Genomic DNA, 12,610 nt, shown 5'->3' with positions numbered 1-12,610 from the left:
CAATTTTAACCTCTAGAGCACAAAAAATTCTTCCCATTATACACTACCATTAGTGTCCAATTCAAACAAAATGGTGAGTCCTTTCTGCGCAGGCGCAGAGCCTCCCTGTCAGCTCCATTCTCTTCTCCCCTCAAGGAAGGTTCCTTGATGTTGGTGAGGGGCTCTTGATTTAGGGAATTGGATCTGTGCTCCAGTTCCCTAAATTAAGCCTGAATGCCTTCCACATCCCCCCCCCCAGGCGCTGTATAATCCTCCGGGTTTAGCGCTTCCCCCTTGATTGTAATAATAATAATAATAATAATAATCCATTCTCTTCTTTTAAAAATACACTTTTAATCAGGTTTTCCACACTGTCGATTTAGAGGTGGAATGAGTTCATCAGGCAGATAACCTTGTCTGTCCTTGACCAGGGACCACCAGGTTTTGGAGCCTAGCCTACCTGATGCTAGCTTTCTTTTAGTGTCCACCTCCCATTTAGCAATGGCCCACTTTTGAACGTCACCCATATGCCTACAGGCTTGCCTGTGCAAGTTCCTGTTATAGGTGGTAGGATGTCTCTTATACCTTCGCCATGCTTTGTACTTAGCAGTAGCAGCCTCTCTACAACGAAAGCCAAACCAAGGCTGATCTGTAGGCTTTGTCACATATTGCCGGTGAGGAATGTGTTCTTGTTGTAGATTAAGGATGTGTCCAGTAAAGGCTTTCACAAGAATTACAAGTATCACCACTACAAGTACCACAACTATAAGTATCATCACTACATGTATCACCATTACAAGTACCAAAACTACAAGTATCACTAATGCAAATATTTTAGTTGCAGGGTAGAGTCATAGCTCCTGGTCCCATCTCTTGGCTGGTCACCACTAGGTTCACTCTGCCTGTATGTATGAATATATGTGTAGTTTCCACACATATACACAGCAGATTATGAGCAGCTCTCAGCTATTTTGTAACAGGTTTTATCAAGTTACAAAAAACCCAGAACTCACCACGTGGAGGTGGCTGCTCATCGAGTTCCTTCTTTTTTATATATAAATAAACTTTCTTGATTTTTATTAAAACAAAATAATTTTTTTTAAGTAAAACAAAATATTCTTTTACATAATTTTTTTTTTTAAATAATATTCCCTTTTTTTTAATGAAAACAAAATAGATTTCTTTGTATTTAAATTACAATAAAAATGTGAGTGAGTAGATAAGAATAGAGAGAGAAGACTACACTACCAGGACCTCACTCTATGGTGTCATATGTTGGTTAATAATTATTACCATACATACAAGAGAATGCCATATACAAGACATAGTGTAGGGCCAGACCTTTTGTCGTACTTATTGTAGAATATCCCCCAGCTAATGTATCATCCCGTGGTGGGACTTGTGTGTCTGATGGGGAGTTGGCCACTGATGGGGTATCGACCATTGATGGGGCGTCAGTCTCTGATAAGGCATCAGTCACTGATGGCAAGTCATCCCGTGGCATGGTGTAGGTCCGTGGCAATGCATCATTCTCTGATGGGTCGTCGGCTTCTGATGGTGCATCGGCCTCTGATGGAGCGTTGGCCCCAGATGGGGTGTCGGCCTCTGATGGGACATCGGCTTCTGATTGGGGCTCGGCCTCTGATGGGACATCGGCTTCTGATTGGTCGTCGGCCACTGATGAGGTATCAACCATTGATGGGGCGTCAGTCTCTGATAAGGCATCAGTCACTGATGGCAAGTCATCCCGTGGCATGGTGTAGGTCCGTGGCAATGCATCATTCTCTGATGGGTCGTCGGCTTCTGATGGTGCATCGGCCTCTGATGGAACGTTGGCCCCAGATGGGGTGTCGGCCTCTGATGGGACATCGGCTTCTGATTGGGGCTCGGCCTCTGATGGGAAATTGGCTTCTGATTGGTCGTCGGCCACTGATGGGACATCTGTTGGGCCGTCAACCTGTGGGGTTGCATTGATCAGCAGCTGTTTTACTGTTTCCTCAAGTATTTGAAATACTTGAAGGATAGATGGCCGTCTAGACCTTTCTGGGTCCATCATAATATCTATTAATTTAATTAGCAGCAAGGGGCCAGGAATTTTCCTGTATCTAAAGTAAGAGCCCAAGAGTTTAAACATCATGTGTCCTAGGGAATACACATCCCCTTTAGGGGTGCATGGACCACAAAGAAATACCTCAGGAGCATAGTGTGGGTAATCTTCATGCTCTTCAGGGGTATAATCCCAGTCCATATGCTCTCCCACTTTTGTACTGTGCCCAAAATCAATTATATTAACTTTGAGGGCGTCCTCTGCTTCATGAATGAGGACATTGTCTTCTTTTAAATCATTGTGGGTAAATCCTCGCTGGTGAATCTCCTCCAGATTAAGTGCCACCTGAAGGAATATCAACAACAGAGTTTCTAGCTTTAAGTCGTAGTTATTCTTGCAATAATTATACAAGGTAGTACCGCCTCTGAAGGATATAACAATAGCGGGGAAGTTGTGGCATACACAGTACAACAGTGGAGCTCCACCAGCTCCTTGAAGCTCAAGTAATTTAGCAGCTTCATCATCAAATGCCTCTTTATCCTCCAAACATTTTCCAAGTTTGAGACAAGCTGGTTTACCGTTGAAAATCACTTTATATGCTGTAGCAGACACTCCGCTTCCTAGCCTCTTCCTGTTGCCCAGATCACACAAATCAAACAGAAAATCATAGGTAACCAAATAGTCTTGGAAAGATTCCTTGGAACAAGAGAAGCTTGCCATGTTTATATATTCCTTCGCAGAGATGTTCCTCAAAAAGAAGGAACGATACTCTATGAGTTTTACTTGTGCTCTACCGATCTGAAGTTCTCAAATTATCACAGTCACTATAAATATAGTTATAGTGAAGCTCTGGCAGAGAAAACTGACGAACGAAACTGAGTTTAACTGTTCTCTACCGATCTGAAGTTCTCAAATTATCACAGTCACTATAAATATAGTTATAGTGAAGCTCTGGTAGAGAAATCTGACGAACGAAACTGAGTTTAACTGTGCTCTGCCGATCTGAAGTTCTCAAATTATCACAGTCACTATAAATATAGTTAGCTAAGAATAACTAATCTTGTAGTTGTGATTGCACAGTGTTGTGGTAGCAGTTGTAGTCGTGATGGCATAGTGTTGTGATAGCAGTTGTAGTCGTGATGGTACAGTGTTGTGATGGTAGATGTACTGGTGATGGTACAGTGTTGTGATAGTAGATGTACTGGTGATGGTACAGTGTTGTGATAGTAGATGTACTGGTGATGGTACAGTGTTGTGGTAGCAGTTGTAGTCGTGATGGCATAGTGTTGTGATAGCAGTTGTAGTCGTGATGGTACAGTGTTGTGATAGCAGTTGTAGTCGTGATGGCACAGTGTTGTGATGGTAGATGTACTGGTGATGGTACAGTGTTGTGATAGCAGTTGTAGTCGTGATGGCACAGTGTTGTGGTAGCAGTTGTAGTAGTGATGGTACAGTGTTGTGATGGTAGATGTACTGGTGATGGTACAGTGTTGTGATAGTAGATGTTCTGGTGATGGTACAGTGTTGTGATAGCAGTTGTAGTCGTGATGGCACAGTGTTGTGATGGTAGATGTACTGGTGATGGTACAGTGTTGTGATAGCAGTTGTAGTCGTGATGGCACAGTGTTGTGGTAGCAGTTGTAGTAGTGATGGTACAGTGTTGTGGTAGTAGATGTACTGGTGATGGTACAGTGTTGTGGAAGTAGTAGTACTAGTGGTGGAACAGTGTTAGTAGTTTTAGTAGTGATGGCATACTGTTAGCTGTTGCAGTAGTGATGGTACAGTGTTGTAGTAGTTGAAGTGGTTATGCACCCCAATGAAACCCACCCAAACCCCACCCGACATACCATCCACCCTAACCACCTGCCCCTCCTCCCCTACCTCATACCTGTGCAAACGAAACGGGCTGGCTTCCTTAATTAATAACGCCACACTACCTTTCAATCGTGTAGAATAACCCATATACACTTCATATCCAGTAATCGACAATTCACCCAAAGATTTATAATTATGTTCTTGCAGGAACACGAGATCTGGCACATATCTCCTCAAATGGACCTCCAATACTTTACATTTGCCCACTGCTTTCAACCCATTAACATTTAAAGTAAGGCACTTGAAGGTCGTAATGGGCCCCCATTCTGACCTTCAAGGCACCCTACACTTAGAACCCAGGCGAGAATTACTCCCCCCGCCCCCACACTTGCCATTACCTTCCCCTTGCACACACTCAATATTCTTTAAGCCACCTTTATCTCTCTGCGTTACATCATGCCAAGCTTTCTTCCCAGTCATTTGCCCAGGCGTCAAAACATCCTCACTATCAGAAATAACAGCCGCCCTCTTGCAGGAGCTATGCTCCTCAATGATCTCCTCCTCCCGGGCTTCTTCCCTGTGGACCTCCACTGCCACACTCTGAACCAGCCCCTTACCCTCACTTCCTTCTCGTTGAGGCCTCCCACCCCTGCCTCAACACTCACGGTATCCAAACCAGTAGTATTGTCCACATTAGACACCGAAACATCCAATAAGTCGTGCAGGGTCTCCTGAATGGAAGCTTCCAGAACATCATGTTCTAGGTAACAAAATTAGGGCGTCAGTTATAACCATCTCTGAATCCTGGTTGGATGATACGGTGACTGACGACGATGTCAAAATAGAAGGTTACAATATAAAACGCTTAGATAGGAACAGAAAGGGTGGTGGAGTATGCGTCTACATTAGAAATGACTTAGCTTACAACCCAAGACCTGATTTAAATAGCAATAAACTGGAGATTCTATGGTTTGAAGTGCTGCTTCCCAAGACCAAACCCATCTTAGTAGGAACTAATTACCGCCCTCCTACCCAGGACCAGTTCTTAGAAGACTTTTCCAGAGTATTGTCCGGACTTGAAAACAATTGCGAGACAATAATACTGGGCGACTTCAATATCTGTTTTCAGCAGCAAAATAACGGGCTATGCAAAAGGTATAAGCAAATTCTAGGTTTAAATAGTTACACTCGACTAATTAATACACCAACCCGGATCACGCAGTTCTCAGCCACCCTAATTGACCACATACTTTGTAACCGCGCTGAGAACATTAGTCAGTCAGGCGTCATTACCACAGGTCTTAGTGATCATTTCATCATTTACTGCACCAGGAAAATCACTAGGGATAGGATAGGCCTACACAGGACAATAAAAATGAGGTCAACTAGAAACTACAGTAAAGAAACACTGGTAAATAGGCTACACAATTGTGACTGGACAGAGATAACAAGTTGCACGGACGTAAACGATGCCTGGGAAAAATTCAAAACAATGTTCACTACCATCCTTGATAATATTGCACCAGTTAAAGAGGTCAGGATTAAACGAAGAACTGAACCCTGGATGAATACTGAGATATTAGATAATATGAAATTCAGAGACCAGCTGCTAAAAAGATTTACAGCAAACAGACAGGATATTGCAGCACTAAATGAATTCCAAAGGGTGAGGAACAGAGTACAGAGACTTATAAAAGGAGCAAAGGCAAAGCACTATTGCTCAAAAATTGAAGAGTATAAGCATAACCCCAGAAAGCTCTGGCAACAACTAAAACAGTTGGATTATAGCCATAAGCCAGTAGATAGGTTTTACATAGTACTCACTATCGATAATGAGGTATGCCACGAAACATCTAAGGTGGCAAATTGTTTTAATTCCTACTACACATCTGTTGCATCAACACTAGTAAGTAAACTACCAGCTGCATCAAATACCTTTAACACAGACTCTGATAAGTTTCAAACATACTATACCAATAAAGGGGTAACCCCAAACAGTTGTCAACTAGTAAGTGTATCTCATGACTTTATTCAAAAAGAACTAAGCAGGTTAAACCCAACTAAAAGCACAGGCCCTGATAACATCCCGTCTAAGTTCTTAAAAGATGGTGCTTCTGAACCGTCAATCCCTATTGCTCACATAATAAATCTATCAATCACCACTAATACCGTACCGGAGGGGTTCAAGGAGGCCAGAGTTACTCCTATCTTCAAGAAAAATAGTAAGTCTGATGTAAGCAACTATAGGCCTGTTAGTATATTCAGTATAATATCCAAAATTCTAGAGAGGGCGGTGTACTCTCAAGTAGTTAAGCACCTTAATGACAACAACATTCTCCATAGCTATCAATCGAGCTTTAGAAGATCTTACTCAACCGACACCTCCCTAATTAGTCTGATGGATTACCTGAGAACTGAAATGTCAAAGGGGAACCTCATAGGTATGGTAACCTTAGACTTGCAAAAGGCCTTCGATACTGTCAACCACGATATATTATGTAAGAAACTTCAAGCTATCGGTATAGGTTCTGTAGACTGGTTTAAGTCCTACCTTAGCAACAGGAGACAAATTGTCAAAATCACAAAACGGAATCAGAACCCCTGCCGATAGCATGTGGAGTTCCCCAAGGTAGTAAGAGATTTCGTTCGGATTTTTAACCCCGGAGGGTTAGCCACCCAGGATAACCCAAGTCCTTAATCTTGTCCCCCAGGATGCGACCCACACCAGTCGACTAACACCCAGGTACCTATTTGCTGCTAGGTGAACAGGACAACAGGTGTAAGGAAACGTGTCGAAATGTTTCCACCCGCCGGGAATCGATCCCGGGCCCTCCGTGTGTGAAGCGGGAGCTTTAGCCACCAGGCCACCTGGGTCCCTTATTATTCTTATGTTATGTCAATGATATGCCTATCAGTGTCAAGTGCAAACTTCTACTGTATGCAGATGACAGTGCCCTGTTAGTGTCAGGTAAAGATCCACAAGATATAGCTAATGTTTTAACACTGGAACTGGAGTCCTGCAGCAAATTGTTAGTAGACAACAAACTATCATTACACCTCGGGGAAACTGAAGCCATTCTCTTTGGCACGAAACAAACTGAGAAGGGTAAATAATTTTAATGTCCAGTGTAATGGGGAACCCATCACTTTGGTTTTATCAGTAAAATATCTGGGAATCCCTTTTGACCCATGCATGTCAGGAGAATTGATAGGGAACAGTGTAGTAAAAAAAGCGAATGTCAGAGTGAAGTTCCTGTATAGACAAGCACAGTGTCTACCTACTGAGGCTCGCAGGACCCTATGTCTGGCCCTTATACAGTGTCATATGGATTACGCTTGCTCTTCATGGTACTCTGCCTTGACAAAAAAACTGAAAGATAGACTGCAAATCATCCAGAACAAAATCGTAAGATTCATCCTGGGGCTGGGACCAAGAGAACATGTAGGCCAGGATGAATTACAGCAGTTGGATATGCTGAATGTTGAAGACAGAGTAAAACAACTGAAGCTAAATCATGTTTATAAAATTGCTCACAAACAGTGTCCAGAATATCTTGCTGTCAATTTTGTCAAGGTTGGGAACCAAAGCAATCATAGTACTAGGGGGAGAGAGCACAACTTTGTAGTACCCACAGTCATTGGCCAGGCTTCAAACACCTTTTATTGTACAGCAATAAAGGAATGGAACAGACTACCCGCACATGTCAAAGCTAGTCATAGCATGAACCAGTTCAAGAAGAGTGCCAAAAGGTGTCTGATGAATGTAGCTACAGAAAGGGAGGGGAATGATTTTCTATTTTTTAGCTAACATATGTGTAAATTTTACCTTATTCCTAGTAATGACCCTCGTATTGTAGATAGTCTTAATGACCCTCGTGTAGTAGATAGTCTTTTTAGTATGATAATAAATGTTATCTTCATTATAGAATAATAAGAAAATATTATAACCTTTATATTATAATAATAAGGTAAAAGGACCCCAATGGAAATAAGTCACTCAGTCTGACTTTTTTGGGTTATCCCAGGTTCTCTACACATATGCTGCTATGTATGATAATTCTATGTAACTGTATTTGTGTATACCTGAATAAACTTGCTTACTTACTTACTTACGTTGAGCAATTGCAGGCTCCTCGCCACCCATTGCCGACACCAAGCCTGCATCCTCACCAATTCTAGTGAGTGTCACACAATCAGGCGACAACGCCTCCTCCCTCTCCATCTCCACACTCCACGCCTCCTGTGACGAAGGCTAACGTTGCGTCGCTGTTGCGTAAGTCAGCCGATCCGTAGCTTCATCAGGCCTCGCCTCAGCCTCAGATCTTCCATGTCGCGTTGGACAGCGCACCACTATGTGGTCGTACACCCCACACATGCGGCATGTATGCCTCTGACCCGTGTACGTCACGTACACCTGAGTTCGGAAGTCCTCCATCCCCAGATATGACGGAATAGGATGCTTCAGGGACATTTTAAGGGAAAACGTCCCTTCAGGGAAGCCAACCAGCGGCCCATCTCGCCAACGTCCCAATATTCCCATATGAATCGTCCCATATCTTCTGAACACATGCCGTAAATCACTCTCATCTGCCTTGAAAGGTACGTTACGCACCTTGACAAAGGAGTAGAACCTTGACACATTGTGAAGACGGACACTAATGCCAGGGGTAACCGGCTTAACCATATCTTGGCACTTGGCCACCATGTTTTCATAAATGCTGTTCAGCCGGAACTTGATAATTCGTGCCACACCATTCAGTGAAACACCATAGAGGTCGTCATTAGCGATGCCTTACGTGTCGCGTAATATCACCGTCAGCAACATATTGGTATTCTGGGCATTAAGCACACCCCTCACCAGCTCCAGACGAAGTGTTGATACGTCTGCGGCCACCCTCTGCTATAATGAAAGTGCTGTCACCTGCCGCCAGGGATCAAAGTGCAATTCCACGTATGTCCTATGTACTTAAGGGTTAAAGACGAATGGTCCAAAGTAATTAGCGAGGTATGACCCCAAGGGTCATACCTCGCGGACCATCCTTACCTCCATCCTGGAGGTAAGGATGGTTCAGGAAAAAAGGAAGTAAGGATGGTCCAGGGGGAGGGTAGAAAGGATGGTCCAGGAGGGAGGGAGGTAAGGATGGTCCAGGGGGAAGGGAGGTAGGTAAGGATGGTCCAGGAGGGAGGGAGGTAAAGATGGTTAAGGAGGAAGGAAGGTAAGGATGGTCCAGGAGGAAGGAAGGTAAGGATGATCCAGAAGAGAGGAAGGTAAGGATGGTCCAGGAGGGAGGGAGGTAAGGATGGTCCAGGGGGAAGGGAGGTAGGTAAGGATGGTCCAGGAGGGAGGGAGGTAAAGATGGTTAAGGAGGAAGGAAGGTAAGGATGGTCCAGGAGGAAGGAAGATAAGGATGATCCAGAAGGGAGGAAGGTAAGGATGGTCCAGGAGGGAGGGAGGTAAGGATGGTCCAGGAGAGAGGGAGATAGGTAAGGATGGTCCAGGAGGGAGGGAGGTAAGGATGGTCCAGGAGGGAGGGAGGAAAGTAAGGATGGTCCAGGAGGGAGGGAGGTAAGGATGGTCCAGGAGGGAGGGAGGAAGGTAAGGATGGTCCAGGAGGGAGGGAGGTAGGTAAGGATGGTCCAGGAGGAAAGGAGGTAAGGATAGTTCAGGAGAGAGGGAGGTAAGGATGGTTGAGGAGGAAGGGAGGTTAGGATGGCCCAGGAGGAAGGACGGTAAGGATGGTCCAGGAGGGAGGGAGGTAGGTAAGGATGGTTCAGGAGGGAGGGAAGTAAGGATGGTTCAGGAGGGAGGGAGGTAAGAATGGTCCAGAAGGAAGGAAGGTAAGGATGGTCCAGGAGGGAGGGAGGTAAGAATGGTCCAGAAGGAAGGAAGGTAAGGATGGTCCAGGAGGGAGGAAGGTAAGGATGGTCCAGGAGGGAGGGAGGTAAAGATGGTTCAGGAGGAAGAAAGGTAAGGATGGTCCAGAAGGAAGGAAGGTAAGGATGGTCCAGGATGAAGGAAGGTAAGGATGGTCCAGGAGGGAGGAAGGTAAGGATGGCCCAGGAGGGAGGGAGGTAAGGATGGCCCAGGAGGAAGGGAGGTAAGGATGGTCCAGGAGGGAGGGAGGTAAGGATGGTCCAGGAGGGAGGAAGGTAAGGATGATCCAGGAGGGAAGGAGGTAAGGATGTTTCAGGAGGGAGGGAGGTAAGGATGGTTCAGGAGGAAGGGAGATAAGGATGGTCCAGGAGGAAGGAAGGTAAGGATGGTCCAGGAGGAAGGGAGGTAAGGATGGTCCAGGAGGAAGGAAGGTAAGGATGGTCCAGGAGGGAAGGAGGTAAGGATGGTCCAGGAGGGAGGGAGGTAGGTAAGGATGGTCCAGGAGGAAGGGAGGTATGGATGGTCCAGAAGGGAGGGAGGTAAGGATGGTCCAGGGGGAAGGGAGGTAAGGATGGTTCAGGTGGGAAGGAGGTAAGGATGGTTCAGGAGGGAGGGAGGTAAGGATGGTCCAGGGGGAAGGGAGGTAAGGATGGTTCAGGTGGGAAGGAGGTAAGGATGGTTCAGGAGGGAGGGAGGTAAGGATGGTTCAGGAGGAAGGGAGGTAAGGAGGGTCCAGGAGGAAGGAAGGTAAGGATGGTCCAGGAGGGAGGAAGGTAAGGATGGTCCAGAAGGGAGGAAGGTAAGGATGGTCCAGGAGGAAGGGAGGTAAGGATGGTCTAGGAGGAAGGGAGGTAAGGATGGTCCAGGAGGGAGGGAGGTAAGGATGGTCCAGGAGGGAGGAAGGTAAGGAAGGTCCAGGAGGAAGGGAGGTAAGGATGGCCCAGGAGGAAGGGAGGTAAGGATGGTTCAGGAGGAAGGAAGGTAAGGATGGTCCAGGAGGGAAGGAGGTAAGGATGGTTCAGGAGGGAGGGAGGTAAGGATGGTTCAGGAGGAAGGGAGGTAAGGAGGGTCCAGGAGGAAGGAAGGTAAGGATGGTCCAGGAGGGAGGAAGGTAAGGATGGTCCAGAAGGGAGGAAGGTAAGGATGGTCCAGGAGGAAGGGAGGTAAGGATGGTCTAGGAGGAAGGGAGGTAAGGATGGTCCAGGAGGGAGGGAGGTAAGGATGGTCCAGGAGGGAGGAAGGTAAGGAAGGTCCAGGAGGAAGGGAGGTAAGGATGGCCCAGGAGGAAGGGAGGTAAGGATGGTTCAGGAGGAAGGAAGGTAAGGATGGTCCAGGAGGGAAGGAGGTAAGGATGGTTCAGGAGGGAGGGAGGTAAGGATGGTTCAGGAGGAAGGGAGGTAAGGAGGGTCCAGGAGGAAGGAAGGTAAGGATGGTCCAGGAGGGAGGAAGGTAAGGATGGTCCAGAAGGGAGGAAGGTAAGGATGGTCCAGGAGGAAGGGAGGTAAGGATGGTCTAGGAGGAAGGGAGGTAAGGATGGTCCAGGAGGGAGGGAGGTAAGGATGGTCCAGGAGGGAGGAAGGTAAGGAAGGTCAAGGAGGAAGGGAGGTAAGGATGGCCCAGGAGGAAGGGAGGTAAGGATGGTTCAGGAGGAAGGAAGGTAAGGATGGTCCAGGAGGGAAGGAGATAAGGATGGTTCTGGAGGGAGGGAGGTAAGGATGGTTCAGGAGGAAGGGAGGTAAGGATGGTCCAGGAGGAAGGAAGGTAAGGATGGTCCAGGAGGGAGGAAGGTAAGGATGGTCCAGAAGGGAGGAAGGTAAGGATGGTCCAGGAGGAAGGGAGGTAAGGATGGTCCAGGAGGAAGGGAGGTAAGGATGGTCCAGGAGGGAGGGAGGTAAGGATGGTCCAAGAGGGAGGGATGTAGGTAAGGGTGGTCCAGGAGGGAAGAAGGTAAGGGTGGTTCAGGAGGGAGGGAGGTAAGGATGGTTCAGGAGGAAGGGAGGTAAGGATGGTCCAGGAGGAAGGAAGGTAAGGATGGCCCAGGAGGGAGGAAGGTAAGGATGGTCCAGGAGGGAGGAAGGTAAGGATGGTCCAGGAGGGAGGGAGGTAAGGATGGTCCAGGAGGGAGGGAGGTAGGTAAGTATGGTCCAGGAGGGAAGGAGGTAAGGATGGTTCAGGAGGGAGGGAGGTAAGGATGGTTCAGGAGGAAGGGAGGTAAGGATGGCCCAGGAGGAAGGAAGGTAAGGATGGTCCAGGAGGGAGGGAGGTAAAGATGGTTCATGAGGGAGGAAGGTAAGGATGGTCCAGGAGGAAGGAAAGTAAGGATGGTCCAGGAGGGAGGAAGGTAAGGATGGTCCAAGAGGGAGGAAGGTAAGGATGGTCCAGGAGGAAGGGAGGTAAGGATGGTTCAGGAGGAAGGAAGGTAAGGATGGTCCAGGAGGGAGGGAGGTAAGGATGGTCCAGGAGGGAGGGAGGTATGGGTGGTCCAGGAGGGAGGGAGGTAAGGATGGTCCAGAAGGAAGAGAGGTAAGGATGGTCCAGGAAGAAGGGAGGTAAGGATGGTCCAGGAGGAAGGTAGGTAAGGATGGTCCAGGAGGGAGGGAGGTAAGGATGGTCCAGAAAGAAGGAAGGTAAGGATGGTTCAGAAGGAAGGGAGGTAAGGATGGTCCAGGAGGAAGGGAGGTAAGGATGGTCCAGGAGGAAGGGAGGTAAGGATGGTCCAGGAGGAAGGGAGGTAAAAATGGTACAGGAGGAAGGGAGATAAGGATGGTCCAGGAGGGAGGGAGTTAAGGATGGTCCAGGAGGAAGGGAGATAAGGATGATCCAGGAGGAAGGGAGGTAAGGATGGTCCAGGAGGAAGGGAGATAAGGATGATCCAGGAGGAAGGGAGATAAGGA

This window comes from Cherax quadricarinatus, chromosome 70 (assembly GCF_038502225.1).
Source record: "Cherax quadricarinatus isolate ZL_2023a chromosome 70, ASM3850222v1, whole genome shotgun sequence".
NCBI lineage: Eukaryota > Metazoa > Arthropoda > Malacostraca > Decapoda > Parastacidae > Cherax > Cherax quadricarinatus.
This window is presented reverse-complemented; position numbering follows the sequence as displayed.